The sequence below is a fragment of the Perna viridis genome, chromosome 1 (genome assembly GCF_037379345.1).
Source record: "Perna viridis isolate PV_CMFRI_1.1 ecotype Kerala chromosome 1, ASM3737934v1, whole genome shotgun sequence".
Classification (NCBI taxonomy): domain Eukaryota; kingdom Metazoa; phylum Mollusca; class Bivalvia; order Mytilida; family Mytilidae; genus Perna; species Perna viridis.
In genome coordinates this window covers 27,911,751-27,927,224 of record NC_142445.1, presented here as the reverse complement: position 1 = coordinate 27,927,224, position 15,474 = coordinate 27,911,751, and the positions used below count along the sequence as shown (strand labels likewise).

General features: G+C 33.5%; 2 long non-coding RNA genes across 2 annotated transcripts; one reads left to right on the top strand and one right to left on the bottom strand.

Moving 5' to 3' along the window:
- The first annotated feature begins 24 nt into the window (after nt 1-24).
- Nucleotides 25-1,747, top strand: LOC148628051 (uncharacterized). Its single transcript, XR_015922322.1, has 3 exons — nt 25-230; nt 692-746; nt 1,376-1,747. It is a non-coding gene; the product is annotated as an uncharacterized LOC148628051 (long non-coding RNA).
- An 8,168-nt stretch (nt 1,748-9,915) lies between these two features.
- Nucleotides 9,916-15,463, bottom strand: LOC148628050 (uncharacterized). Its single transcript, XR_015919330.1, has 3 exons — nt 15,391-15,463; nt 12,133-12,239; nt 9,916-10,479 (listed from the first exon to the last, which is right to left on the bottom strand). It is a non-coding gene; the product is annotated as an uncharacterized LOC148628050 (long non-coding RNA).
- Between the last annotated feature and the right edge of the window lie 11 nt (nt 15,464-15,474).

Here is a 15,474-nt window from a genome sequence, read left to right as displayed (position 1 = left end):
CCATCTCTGCCGTAGGATATTACAGGGGGCTCAATCTTCCGGTTGCCGCCATGTTAAAAATTTCTGTATGACTTCAAGGTTTTAAACACAACTTTTTCAAAATGTAATTTCTAGCGATCGAATGGACAGATTTACGTAAAATTATGATATATCGATTCAGAAAGTTGTAAATTTTGGATTTATCATAAGGAGATACACAAATTCGGTAGATATAAAAAGAAATTAACCAGGTAAGTGGAAAAGCCATGTTTATTTTTGTCCTGGTAAAACCGAGCCTTGGTTTAATGAAAAAACTTGATTTTGCCCATTTGAACCTAATGTTTTCATAATTATGATAAGGTTTTACAATGATTTATCATCATTTATGATATTTATTTGCATTTTAGAGAAATTTTATTGGTCTAGCTCACATTTACAGCTCATTATTCACATGGCTAGTTTGTAGTTCATATTTTGCTAGTCCGCCATTTCTTATGTGTGTTTTTAGGAACCGCCCATTGAAATACATAATGTATGAGATGCTGCGATCGTAAACAAGATTAATTTCATCAACGATATTAATTTCCTTATTATTGATGCAGTTACTAAGATAGAAATTTAATCATGAAAGGCAGTATTATGAAATTAACCTTCGTTTACAAAATGTACATTTATTTCAAACACATTACCAGTCAAGTTGTCTTAATTACAGTATTAAAAAGATGCTTAGAAACTACAGTACTACAAACCAAAAATAACAGACAACAGTTAGTCAGAAATACATTGTATCAAATGCACTTTACATGTATGTGCATGTGTGTGTGTGTTTTTTTTTTTTTTTGTGGGGGGAGGTATGCTTTAAAATGAAATAAAAAAGAAACATTGAAATATTCACTTTATGAAACAAAACAAAAAACAAAAAAAACAAAAAACCGGATCAATGATTGTCCTAATAAAATTGTTAAAATAATGAAGGCAGGACCTTTTTTTAAAAATAGGTAGTTTACAAATGTAGCTCTTCCCATAAAAATCAAATGGTTGTTCCTTTTTTATTTTAATTTATTTCATTTAACCATTCAATTTTAAAATGATTTACAGAACAAGAGGAATCGAACCTCCTACTCATTGCTAAATATGACATGAGTCCACCAGGGAACTGTCATTAAACATGTATTTTCTACTTAACAATGTATTGAATGCATACTGAAGTTGCATTATAAAACACAATCAAGTGGGGTATCACAGCTGTTACCATCAGGTCTTAACAAAATAGTACAAGTACATTGTACATGCAATTTATAATCATATATAGATATTATAAGCTTACAATTATGAAAAGCTTTCAATTTTTATATGTATTACATGTATATTGATACTGGTTTGTTTTAATTTTCAGCATCCTAAGCAGTGTGAATTGAATTAATAGACAATGCACATGTATATGAAGCAGAAGGAAACATGACTTGCATGTCAATTATTCAACTGATTTGACCCATTTCAACAGCATATTGGACACACAATGACTTAAATTCAGTAAATGTTTAGTATGGGAGAATCAACACATTATATTTTGAGCATGAGGAAGGCGCAGATTAAATATTACATGTATTTACCTATTTTCAGAGGAAAGTATCTGTTCAAGACTGACTCTTAATATAAAAATGTAAAACAATACAGTTGCAAAAGTTTTCAGTATCTGCTATAAGACATATTGTGGTAAAATGTGATACATTGTACATGTATAATAAAAGAAAATTGAATACATTAAGTATGTTCTTGTTTTTTATATGTGGCAAAGCCCAGTGGAAATTTTATTACTCTGATATCGGGTACATTTACTATATACATTTGTGCATGCATATACAGTATGCATTAAGGTGTCTATCTCTTTTTTTCCACTAGTGTTTACACATTAAGCCAACACAATGGACAGTCCAATTAAACCATACTTTTAAATTTAAACGTAACCATTACTGTGAACAAGGATTTATATTTAACTCTGTGCTGTGAACACAAATTTTGCATAACCAACCAGTTTATTACTTAAAGCAGTCTTCTAGGATTCCTATTCCTGTTACCCAGGCCAAGTGAAATTTGGGTCAGGGAAAGTTAGGTACTTTGTTACACTTACCCATGGCAAGTTGAAAACTTCATATGCTGTTAGGATTCGTTTTGTTAGGAAAGCAGTCATTGACTGTGGGAATGTTGATTTTATATGGATTTTTCCCAAGGAAACCTCAATTTTTGAAAAATCCTTGAACACTGGACTTAGTACATGTACATTTGTACATATTGGTTTGACCTAGGAATAATATATGTGGTCAGCAGTTTAGAAAATAGAAAACGAAAAAGTTTGACATTTTAAGTTAATAATAACAAAAGTCCAGGAAGCCATGCAGTCAACAGAGGCTAATTTTGGTATCATCGCCTGCGCTTGTGACTTTAGTGTTACAGGAGTGACATACAGGCTTCTCTAATTAAAGTACATTATTTTTCATTATTGCCAAATGTTACATTAAAAATAAAAATGTAGCATTATACCACTGCGAATATCAGGGATATGTGTATCTGGACTTACCTTATATTACTGTACTGCAAGTTGTACAGTATGAAAATTAATATGGATGGTTTTTAACATCATGAAAGTGAACTGCTATATGTACAAAAAATGTATGCAAGATTTTTTTTTTATAGTTGCAACCTCTGCAAAGTCTACTTAAAACCTTGTGGTCCCTTGTTAACATGAATTTTTAGATGAATCTGTACCCTCATTGTGTAACAGACTTAATTAAGATTACAATGTAAGTAAGTTGCCACATTTTGATCATTTTAATCAAAAATCTTGAAATTTACAATACAAATCATAGCACACCTTCCAGGAGGAAGCATGCAATATCAAGACTCAATATCATCAGTCATCTCAAATATGACTGATCATGTCGAATAGGTAGAAAGTAATATTGAGTATAAAGTTGAATAGAAATTTACTATGACATTTAATTTAATGTGAGCATTTTAAACGGTGACATTTCTTTTATTAAATTTCACAAATGATAATAACACATTATGATATCAGAATCAAAACAAATCCAAAAATAAAGAATATTAAAATAATTTCCATATAAGTAAGCATCTCAATTTAAATGTCCATAATTAACACAAATATTATTCATATAAACAATGCCCAACGAGAAAGGCAGGTAACTCCGTCCACATTGCTTCCAAGTCCACACACAAATACACGTAGTCCATGCGTTTGCACTTATTTAAAGCATGTATGTATATTATATGCCTATTTGAATAACAAAGAAGTGAACTTTACCTTTGAATATTCAACCAGTCAGTATGCAAATTATCTGTCATAGTAAGTTATCTGAACCAATCAAAAAATCCGGAACTGTTCTTGTTCACTTAATTTTTCTCTGAAATAGATGGCAATAATTAGAGAGGTTCCGATGATGTACGCCATATTTCATTAACATCTGAGGCGACTTAGGTTCCCCCATCTATGAACTCCCTTGGATATTAATAATTTATTTTTACTGTATTGTAGATTTAGCCGTAAAGTTAGCTAAAGACGGTGCAAAAATCTTCAATTATAGTAATGATCCATTACATGGTAAATGTAGAAGTGTTAACTACGTCTGATCCGTTATATTTCTCGTAATAATTGCAAAAATGTGGGATTTTTTACATTGTATTACATCACATTAGAATAAAACATACGTTCAGTACACTCCCACCTAACGGAATGGCGTAAATCTTCCTGTTTCCTTTGTTTAATAGTTTTGACAATAGTGTTGGGTATAATCAGACAATTGCAAAGACGCCAGAAAATAATGAATATATCCTTACCAAAGGATTAATGGATTAACTCGTGTTAACTTATAGGTCAAATAATGGTTACGTACAAACTCTTTCGGGTAGCTGAAGCTGGCTACACTTTTATACTTTTTTATAAGTTTTGGAACGTTTATTACAATCTCCCTGTCAATCTGTCGTCTGTCTATTCGTCCGTCCACATATCTTGTTAACGCAACTGTTCCTTAGCTCTTAAGAGGCTTTTTTGAAGTTTTTGGTAATATATGTTGATATGCATTATAGAATTAATCTATGGTCGGCGGACTTCAAATCCAAGATAACTAAATTAAGGATTTTATATAAAAAATAATCTGAAACTAGAAGTAGAAGGCATATCGCTATGAGCTTGCTTTAAGTATTTATAGCAATGTATAGTAATTATTACTCTAGTCTGAAACTACACTAAATGTTGTCCATGCATTTTAAAATTCTTCAAGCACGATTAAACTTAAGTTACACAACATAAATGAAAAAACAAATTACACGTGTCTAGATGCAATTGTTTTTTTTTTATTATTATTTTTTATTTTTTATTTATTTATTTATTTATTTTTTTTTTATTTTATGTTTTTTTGTTTGTTTTGTTTTGTTTTTTTTTGGTTTCTTTGAAACATGATTTAAATGTACCGTTAGTGCATATTGTTCATTATATCAATTTACATAGGCAATCAAATCTAAAAATAAATTAAATAAGTTCCTCCATGTCGTTATTTCATTGTAAAATACTTCGTATACTGTTTGTATAGAGATATTGTGGGCATTTTGATGAGTCTTATTTTTATTTTCATTGAGTGTAGTTCTCAAAATATATGTTATTTGCTATAAGTGTGAACACAGACTGTATTGCCCGAGGGGCACGTATAGACGCAGACTAGTTTTGCTAAAAGAGCAGTTGCGAACCTACGTCCTATATACCAATCGACCCCCATATATCAGAAAACTTGATATGGATTGCACAGGTGCACTACTTGTTGTTGTAACACATAATTTCGTATTTTATTTTATTTTTACCAAAAAACAAAAAACAAAACAAAACAAAAAAACAAAAAAAAACAATACCGACCCCAAGTACCTGTGATCTCAACGAACGGAAGGAGTACGGTGAACCGTGCTCCATAAATTGGAATTATAACTTTAAAGTTTTCAAGGACCCTGATGTAGCAAAAACATTGTCTACTATACATGACAAATATGTTGTCGTACCAGCAGACAAAGCCCAAAACAACATTGTTTTTGTCTGCAAAACGTTTTACATCCAATGTTTATTATCAGAGGTCGACGTAGAAAATGATAGCAGTGATAAGACCTATACTGCTACCACACTCTCCAAAGAAGAAATTGTGGAAAACCATAAATCTGTGCTATCCTCGTTTGGTCTCTCTACCAAGGACGATGACTGTGATTTACCGTCTATGTACTGGATTCCTAAACTCCACAAGAATCCATACAAACAACGTTACATAGCTAGATCTGCAAAATGTACCACCAAACCTCTTTCAAAACTTTTAACTTCTATACTCACAGCTATAAAAGAGGGTTTGCAGTCTTACCACAACACTTGTTACTCTCGAAATGGTATTAATTCAATGTGAATACTGAAAAATTCGAAAAATCTTTTGGTGACAATCAGTTCAAGACTATTATCAGAACACAATAGCATTAAAACCTATGATTTTTCAACACTGTATACTACTATTCCATATACTCAGTTAAAATCCCGACTTCAAAACATTATACATCGTTGTTTTTCTAAAAAAAAAAAAGATGGTACACCTAGATACAAATGTATAGTTCTTGGCAGAGATTCCTCATACTTTGTAAGAAATAATCCCAAATCATCTTCCAAATATACAGAAGAAGATGTTTACAAAATGCTGGAATTTTTAATCGACAACATATTTGTCCAGTGTGGTGGACGCGTTTTTCAACAAACGGTCGGCATTCCAATGGGAACTAATTGTGCTCCTCTACTTGCTGACCTATTCCTTCACTCTTATGAGGCTGACTTTATAGCTGATCTGATTCGAAAGAAAGAATATCGTTAATCTAGATCCTTTAATCTCAGTTTCCGCTATATAGATGACGTATTATCTTTAAACAATCCTAATTTTGGGATTTGATACATTGCATCCACCCCAAAGGACTTGAGATAAAGGATACTACAGACACTGTGAAGTCGGCCTCATTTCTTGACCTACAATTAGAAATCGATGGTAAAGGAAAACTATAGACCAAACTTTATAACAAACGTGATGACTTTTCATTCAAAATTGTGAAGTTTCCTTTCATATGTGGCAACATCCCTTCAGCACCTGCGTATGGAGTGTTCATATTACAACTCATACGATATACCAGAGCTTGCCGAGGCTACGAAGACTTTTTGTATCGCGCTAGAATTCTAACAAATAGGCTTCTGGAGAAAGGTTATGTTGCTACAAGATTGAAGTCATCACTACGAAAGTTTCATGGCCGTCATCATGAACTCGTGGATCGTTACGATGTATCCGTCTGCGCCATGAAAACTGATTTGTTCAACGTGTCGTAGTTTTCCTTTCCTATTTCGTCTACCCGGACTTAACTGTTTATGGGCAAAACGGCGGGTGTTTCTAGAAAAGCAGAGGACGCTTACCCTACCAGTTCACCTGGTCATGGTCCCAGTTTTTAGTGGAGTTCGAGTTGCTCATTTGCTTTTGTTACTTTGTATGTATGATTTTAGTTACTCTATGTTCTTTGTTGTGTGTATCTGTTTTCCATGTCTGGTCATTGTCCTTGGATTACATTCTTTTGATTTCCGCTATAACATTGGTTCCCTTGATTACTTTTTTTAAATTAGAAAAACAGGGAAGAAGACTTCCGAGTGTTTAACTCTACACGGTAACGACAAAAAAATACTATTGGTGACAAGGACCAAGTTTACATCGCCAAAATTAAATAATTTCAGGCCAAGCTGGCCGTGGAAAAACTTTTGTTGTTCAATGAATTGTCAATGATTTGAGATCAATAGGTAATCACAATATTTAAAATGTCGTGCATTTGTTCAGATCTAAAATAGGACGGGGGTGATGACCCCTCTATTTGCCGGAAATTTTGTTATTTTCATGCAGAATCTTTAGCAATAATGAGCAATTTTTAAAAAGTAAGCAGACCCCTTTTTTTACTTTTGGGTCTGGCCCTGCTTTATCCTATCATTGACCACACATACAAGTAAACTTAAGATTATTTCATACACGAACATCAATTATATACGACTGGAAAGAGAGAAAATTCCTGAAAAAAATCCATTAGAATTCATTCACCAACTTGCAAAGGAATCTACCAAAACAAACAGTTCCAGCTATTATTATGATTTAAAGAGGTATTCAGGATTTTTTAACATATTAGAAGGGCGGGTCCAGGATTTTAAAGGACATGTTTAAAGAATGAACATGATAAATTGCCATATGAAATTCAATATTTAGCAGATTACGGTAGTTTTATTGTTGATGTTGTTTTTTTTTCTTTGAAAAAAGGGGGGTGTACGCCCATTACGCCCTAACCTGGACCCGCACCTGTATTACTCATTGATGGGCTATTTTAAAATTGTAGATTTTGATTGGAATGTTTATTTACTACAAATTATGCATAATAAAAGAAAGCGTTCTTTTTAAATTTATTTTTGTAACAGAATGAACTTCAGGTAATTCATTTTCTCTTCAGATTCTGAATATATAAATTCATGAGAAAAAAATGCATCCATTGTAAAATTTACCTAAGAAATAAAGATGATGTATATGATTGATTCTTTGTTTAAAAGAAATAGATAGGCATGAACATTACAACCTGACTATTTCTCCTGAGTGCCATGCCTTTTCATCATTTCATATTTTATAAAACCCATTGTATCTCAAAGTCAAAGAGATATGCCAAGATTTGGTTGAAGATCTGTAGGTTTAATTTGCAGATTGGCCATGTTCATATTCTGAAAGACATTTCAGAGATAAAAACATCTTTTATTATTCAGTAATTCAAATTTAACATTAATTTTGAATGTCTGTGGCAATTATTCAAAGGCTGATATTTTATTTAAAGTGTCAATAACATCCCATACATCTCATGTATTTGTAAACCAATTTTACTCGGTCTGCTTCTAACCCCTCCCAATATTTTTTTCATACATCTACTACATGTACAATGTCGATATTTGTTGATGAAGTGCTAAGGTCATAAATGGATCAATTCATATATTTAAACCAAAATATCATACCTCATGTCACCTTGGGGGTCTGAAGTAGATACGGTTTAATTTTCTGTAATAGATATTCTGTTTCAACCCGACTTGGACGCTTGCCAAACATGCAACTATAATTATATCCCATGAGAGGGAAAGGAGGGGAAGGGTAAGATTTAAAATAAATGAACTTATTCATGCTGTAGTGTAATGCTCGGGGTCCTCAAACCAGTGAATATCAATGATTTTTTAAGTTCTATTGGGGCAACTTAACATATGTTTTTAAATCCCCCACCCGCGAATTTTGAAGAAGGGGTTGTGCATGCTTATTAAAAATTCTGCATGCAAATAACAAAATTTCCGACAAATAGAAGGGATTATCACCCTGTCCTATTTTAGATCGGAAAATGCACGACATTTTCAATGTTGTGAATACTTATTGATCTCACATCACTGACAATTTTTTAACAACAAAGTTTTCCACAGCCGGCTTGGCCTGAAATTATTAAACTATGGCCATCTAAAGCTAAATTCAGAGCACTGTTTTGGTCCTGGTCCACAAGAGTAATTATCTAGCATTACTGTATAAAGTTAACTGTGACACTCGGAAGTCTTCTTCGCGGTTTTTCTAATTCTAAAAATATCACTCTGACTACTTCCGTTCTTTGAGGTTTATACGACTACTCCATGGTTGAAAGCAATGAAATGACGCGATCGTGTCGGATCATTGGCACTGAAATGGGGTTGTATTCAATTGAAACTCAAACGGATTTTTTTCGGTGTTGTCAGGCGATAGTTAGACTAGGCAAATGCTTTAATATTATATAAATGATGGGATACCCCATCGATGTGGTGATGGAAATAATACGGTCGATAAAGGAGTTGCGAGCCTTCTACGTCCTATATACCAGTCGACCTCTATAAATAAGAAAACTTCATATGAATTGTAAAACTGCACTATTTGCTGTTATAAACACTTGGTTTCGTTTGTTTTTCTTTTTAACAAAATAATAATAATAATAATAAAATAAAAAAGTACCTGTGCTAGAAGCAACGATGACCTAGCTTTATAACGCACGAAATGAGATATACGGAAAGTGCTATATTTTTCAACTTAATTGTTATAGTGTTATTTAATAAATTATTTAAATAAAAACAAAGGAACTATGATCGACGCCGCAAACATGATCTAGTTCTTTCAAGTGAAACTACATTTTCACTTTTAGATATTACGTTAATGTTCAAACAATATTGATAACAGAGTGGGATCAGGACACTTTGAAAAGAATGGTTGCCAGCCGAGGTTCCTCAGAACGAACAAGTGGGTGTTAAGACATTATTTAGCATTTTTATCAATTTTACACTTGAAAATGACAAATTTTCCATTAAAAAGGTGGGGTGCCAACCACCTGCACACCCTTTCTGGATCCACCACTGGATTAGAATATGATTACTTATCAACATAATTTTAAAATTAAATTGCAGTGTTTGCGAAGCTGTCGCTCAGACCAAATAAAATTATACATCTGTTTCCAGTTCCATATCGGAAAAAGGATAGGTAGGTCGAGATTTTATTTCATTTTATTTCATCTACTTATATTTTCCAAAATTTCGTAGAATGCAGCTTCTTTTTATAGTCATTGTTACAATTGTCAGATTCTGTAGATTCAATTAAGACAGTGGCTATTCGATAGGTCCACTGTAAATAGCCTGTGGACTATTCAATTGGATCCGGTCGAATAGCCTATTATGGACAGGCTGAAATTTCAACCGGACTAAAAATAAAATATTAATTCCATTTTACTACCTATCAATAAAGTAATATAATTACTGCTATTTAACTATGTTTTCAGTCACAATGATACATTGCTGATATCATTTGGTAATATATCTATTGTATTTCTTGTCATGTCATTACCTTACTTATCTAGCTGTTAATTAATATTCTTCCGAAATGGTTACTCTTCACAAGAATACCAGAATCAGTAATTTGGCTTTAGTGTCCTTTTACCTGACACACGGAGAATGAATCTAAATAGTATTCTAAACAGGAATGGCGTATGGTGCTTTTATCGTACATATCTGTATCTTTTGTCAAACATTACACAAGAACAGACGTTAAGCAACTTATTTACTGTGTCTCCAATGATTCTTCGGTGCAGTACATTGTACTTCGTCACCAGTTTGATGCTTAGATCGAAATCCAAGAATTTATTTGTCCCAACTTAGTCACTGCAGTGTTACATGTACATATGGCGGCTAATTTTGCCTGACAAGCCATATAAACACCATATGTTGGATTTCCTTGAAAGAGTACATGTTGAACGAATCAGCTTGATCATGTTGTCATTGCCATGCGTACACATTTGTTTACTGGGAAATCCAACAACGGTCTACGTGGCCCAATTGGATTGTCCTCTTTTTTCTCCGTACTGGAATAAAACAAGCTTGTTTTCCATTAACCGGTATGACCTAGATAGCAAACAGATGTTGGGCCAACATTGGCATTATGTTGGCATCCTCGTTTGGCCGACGATGGCAAATGATGTTGGCCCAATGACATTGGCCCAATGACATTTTGCTCATCGGGCAAACGTCATCTCCAACGGTTGGCGCGACGTTGGCCCAAAGTATGTCAACCAACATGTACGACACATTGCAACAACTTGCCAACATCTTTTTCCTATATTCCATCAACTTGCCAACGTACTACCAACAGTTTTTTTTAGAGAGAATAGTGATTACTAAAGTATCCTTTTTAATTTTTGTTTTTTTTTTTCTAGTTGGAAACAAAACAATTTGCCCGGTAAAGTTTTTTTATCGCGTATAGCAAACATTTGAATATATTTCGATAAATGAAAAGTCAATAACCTAAAACAAGGCCATTTTTTTTCTATCTTTTATCATCATTTGTGAAAAATTTTAATCAACAAAAACTCAGTTGAAATTTATATCTTTTAAAGTGCATATGATAGACGGCAGCCATTCAACAGATTCGAATTTGGTTTAAAAAATATAATAATTATTGATTCATTTTTTGTCATACTTTTTTTGCAATAGGAATGAACAAAAAATAAAAGTTGCAATATATATGATTTAAAAAAAACAGGTTTTTCATAAATGTACAATGTATCATGTAAACAAAAGAATTATGAACAATTTATCCATCCAAATTCCTAGAATTCACAATGGTTGATTTGTAAATCGAATCAATGTCTGTTTTTGCTGTGTTTCCCTTACTTTCTGTTTTTTTCTTCTCAACACTTTGCTTTCACCCACCTGTCCGAGCAGCTGCATATAAAAACCAGTTCTTAACAATCTTATCGGTGTCAATATCTGATCCAGTAACTGTAAATCTGTTCTTACAGCTTCTATAATGTAGAACACTGTTTCATTATTAAAAGCAGATGTTCACGCTTGTTTTTTTAAGTTCTTAATATTTGCCACACGGTTCATGGTTTTATTTTTGTATTAAGTAATCACATTTTTATTTACACACACACACACACACACACACACACAGACAATTCAATTATCAATTATTTTTCACACAGAAAATCAAAGGCTTAACTGGTCTATTTTGTTTAGAATTCTGTTGATGATTAATGCAGTAATTTTGCCAGTATTTATAGGAGACTTGTTCGACGCGTATAATTATCATGTTGAAAGACTGATGTTGGTAACACGCGCCAAGTTTTCGACTTTTCAAAGTCAGTCACTCATCTCGCTAACAAGCACCAAGATTTCGACCTTTCAAAGTCAGTCACTCATCTTGTTAACAAGCACCAAGATTTCGACCTTTCATAGTCAGTCACTCATCTCGTTAACAAGCACCAAGATTTCGACCTTTCAAAGCCAGTCACTCATCCCGTTAACAAGCACCAAGATCTGACCTTTTAGAATCAGCCACTCATCTCGTTGACAAGCACCAATATTTCGAACTTTAAGATTCGCTAAACACATTATAGCTTGACCATTTAGTCAGCCACTCTCATAAGTACAAATATGTTTACTGACTTTAAATTTACAGAGGTCAATCTACAAAGTGCTAGAATATTTTAAATTTGTTATTTTATATTGCTAACCTCCTCTTCTATTGGCGCTCTATTGTGCCTGCCTTCCTTTTCCTTTGAGATCGGAAAATGTTTCCCCTTTCCCTGCTTTATCATCATGAATGCCTTTGAGTAAAAGTCTGAAAAAATATCAATATAAGGTATTTTTAATCTATGTTTAAGTAATTTCATCCCGACAAATCAATGGGGGAAGGGGAGGGTAGAACAGCCGTCTTGATACTTTGAGCTCAATGTAAAAACTTTTCAATATGTGTTTTAATCTTGATGATACGTATGTACACATAGATAAACTTGTCCCGAATAATAAAACTAAAAATAGTGTGAAAAGTAAGACGAATTTGCACATACATGTACATTTCGTTTTGGCTCGCCGGGTTTTATAAACTAGTACATAATAACATGTCCATATATCATTATTCACTCATATAATTTATACATCCATCTAGTTTTGTGTGTGGAATTAACAAGAAATTAATTACCCCTTTCTATGATATTATCTTAATTTATCCTACTTGACACCTTATCAACTGATCAGCGAGAGTCTTGGAAGGATGGCTGGATTTTACAATCAATGAACATAATGTGGAATAATGAAGTGAATAAACCATGCAGTACATAATTAATTTAACACTTAGTTCATTGAAATTATAAGACAGAATGTGAAAATGCTATGCTAAAATGCTTCGTTTTTGGTAGGTGTGGGTATAGCCTATGTCATGGGGTCAAAGTCGTCTAGTTTAATGGGTTACCGTTCGAATCTTAGTAAACCAGAAGGAATTTCAAAAAACATTATTTGCGAACATCAAGCAAACTAAATAGTAAACCTTAAAAGTAAATGTAAAGAACTAACCTTTCAGTTGCCAGTAAGCTAATTGAATCTTAAATACGATACAAAGTACGATCTTATCGTTTGATACTGTTTTGATGAAAAGCGCGCGGATTATAAACAGCGTAGTGAATGGAAATTTGATGTATCCCGCAGAACATTTGGTATTAATCACTGTGCATAACTTGTGTGTTTTATCTATATACATGTTATCAAAAGCAAGTCTTATATGATATGCGATGATAACATTTTCAAGTATGCAAAAATGATCATATTAAAAAACAATGCATAATTCACTTAAACATATCTGATTGAGCGTTGTTGTCTGCGTAATTTCAAATGTTCATATCATAAAAAAACACACACAATCACAAATTGAGCAAAGTCAGTTTGAAGTGGTAATTAAACACGTAATACTATTACTCTTTGAATTTAGAATACGTAAAAAAATATGTCAAGATTTATATAGCTATTTTCGATATTGGTAAAAAAAAACTGGTATTTTTTTTAATTTTCGAATAGAACATTGGCATGGTGTGGTCTGCCCAACATCATACCAACCATTGACAGATATATATCGGCCCACCATTGAACCAACATAGACAATTTAACTTGTTGGGCAGGTGTCGATGGGCCAACACTGGCCCAACATTGTACAGCCAACAGTTGGTGAACACGCATTGGCCCAATGTTGGCCCAATGGTGGCATGCCAACGCCAACAAGTTGCCAACCGTGCCAACAACTCGCCAACGTTGGCCCGACGTGTGCATGCTTTCTGGGGAACCACTTTCTCTAATTCTACTCCCGGTCCGTTTGGTTCGTCGACTGAGACGAATCACTGGGTAGGTATTCGAACTAATAATGGAACACGAATCTGTGTTTAAGTGGAACGAACCGTATAACGAAAATCAAGACCGTCGTATAGGTTACAGACCACCAATTCAACCAATGAGCATTTGGAACGTATGCAAAAATAGTCCTAGGCAGAAATTACCCCTGTTCCTCATAGTGCTGTGAAAAAAGTTCTCATTTTATTTAAACAATTTAAACAGTTTCTGAAAGGAAAAACATTTCTGTACATTTTATAGGTGCATTTTGCTTCTTGTGATGTGAAGCCTAATCTCCATAATGATTTTTAAATATACCCCTATCTTGTGAAAACACTGGGATTTCCCATGCTATTTATAGACCCTTCACTTCCGGTGACCAGTACTGCACTGCAAGTCTGCTAACCCCACATGCCATTCTGAGGATTGTGAGCTGACATATGTAGAATCATGCTGATATATAGTCCTCTGCAGGTTAAAGTTAAGGTAAAGTCCAGAGAAGCCTTTAATTTTTTAAAATAAAATGAGAACTTTTTTCACAGCACTATGAGGAACAGGGGTAATTTCTGCGTAGGACTATTTTTGGTCTGTAACCTACACTGTAAATGCATTCTCGGAAATTTGTTTTTGCATAATGTAATAGCAAGCGCCGCGAAGCGATGTGAGCTCTACCATTATTACGTGTACTTTCTAAATTAGCCTTAAGTTTCCCCAATATACTAACGAAAAAAAGCCATGTCCCGGAAGTAACAAAAATTGATTGTCCTTACGGAGGGAGAAAATTCATCATTTCCTTCAATCAAACAAATAAAAAATATAGGTTAAGATTACGTTTCATTAAAAATAGATTCGTCTTTTCTGATAGTTTTCAAGCCTTTTTCTAATTTGTTTTACTTATTTAAAGAAATGAATGTTATGTTTGTAAAAACTTCGGGAAACACGTGGATGTACATACGTGCACCTCCGCTGTTTCCACTGCTGCTGTTGTCAAGAACTTAATCCTCCTCGGAAAAAAAAAGATAACTCCGATTATAATATCAAAATCGAAGCATAGCTTTTCTAAGATAGGAAAGGCAATCATTTTCTTGTTTGGAATTTGCAGCTGTCGTCTGAATTTTGTTTACGTCACATGATATGTGTAAAATATTCCCACTATCCGTGGAGAACTGTAATATTTACAGTATCTATACAGATTGATCTGACAGGTCACAACTGACATGGATGTTGCTTGAGATACCCTTAAGAATAAAAATGTAAAGTATTGCGAAGTGCTATATCGACCATTTTGAGAGCGAGGGGAAAGTGGGGTATGGGGTTGGAATTTTGGGGGAAAATATTGTTCAAGTTATTCATTTATTGAAAAATAAAATCCCCCATTAATTAACAAGACAGATTTTCAAATAGAAATATTGATCTTCTTGCTGGTCAAATATAAATAAAAATATTGCACTTGCAAAGTAAAAATTTTCATCCGGGTCGACCCCCTTCCTCTTTGTAATGTCTATCATTATTTTTACGAGTCTCGAACAGACGGTACATGTATGGTAGAGCTAACGGTACTCGCTGATTTAGGCAATGCTTACCCCATATTACTGTATATTTGTAACAATACCTACATGTAAATCCAAGGATCTATATTTATAACTCCTTTGTAAATCAAACCAAATAACCTTCACAAGAAATTAGTTTCGGTCCCTGAT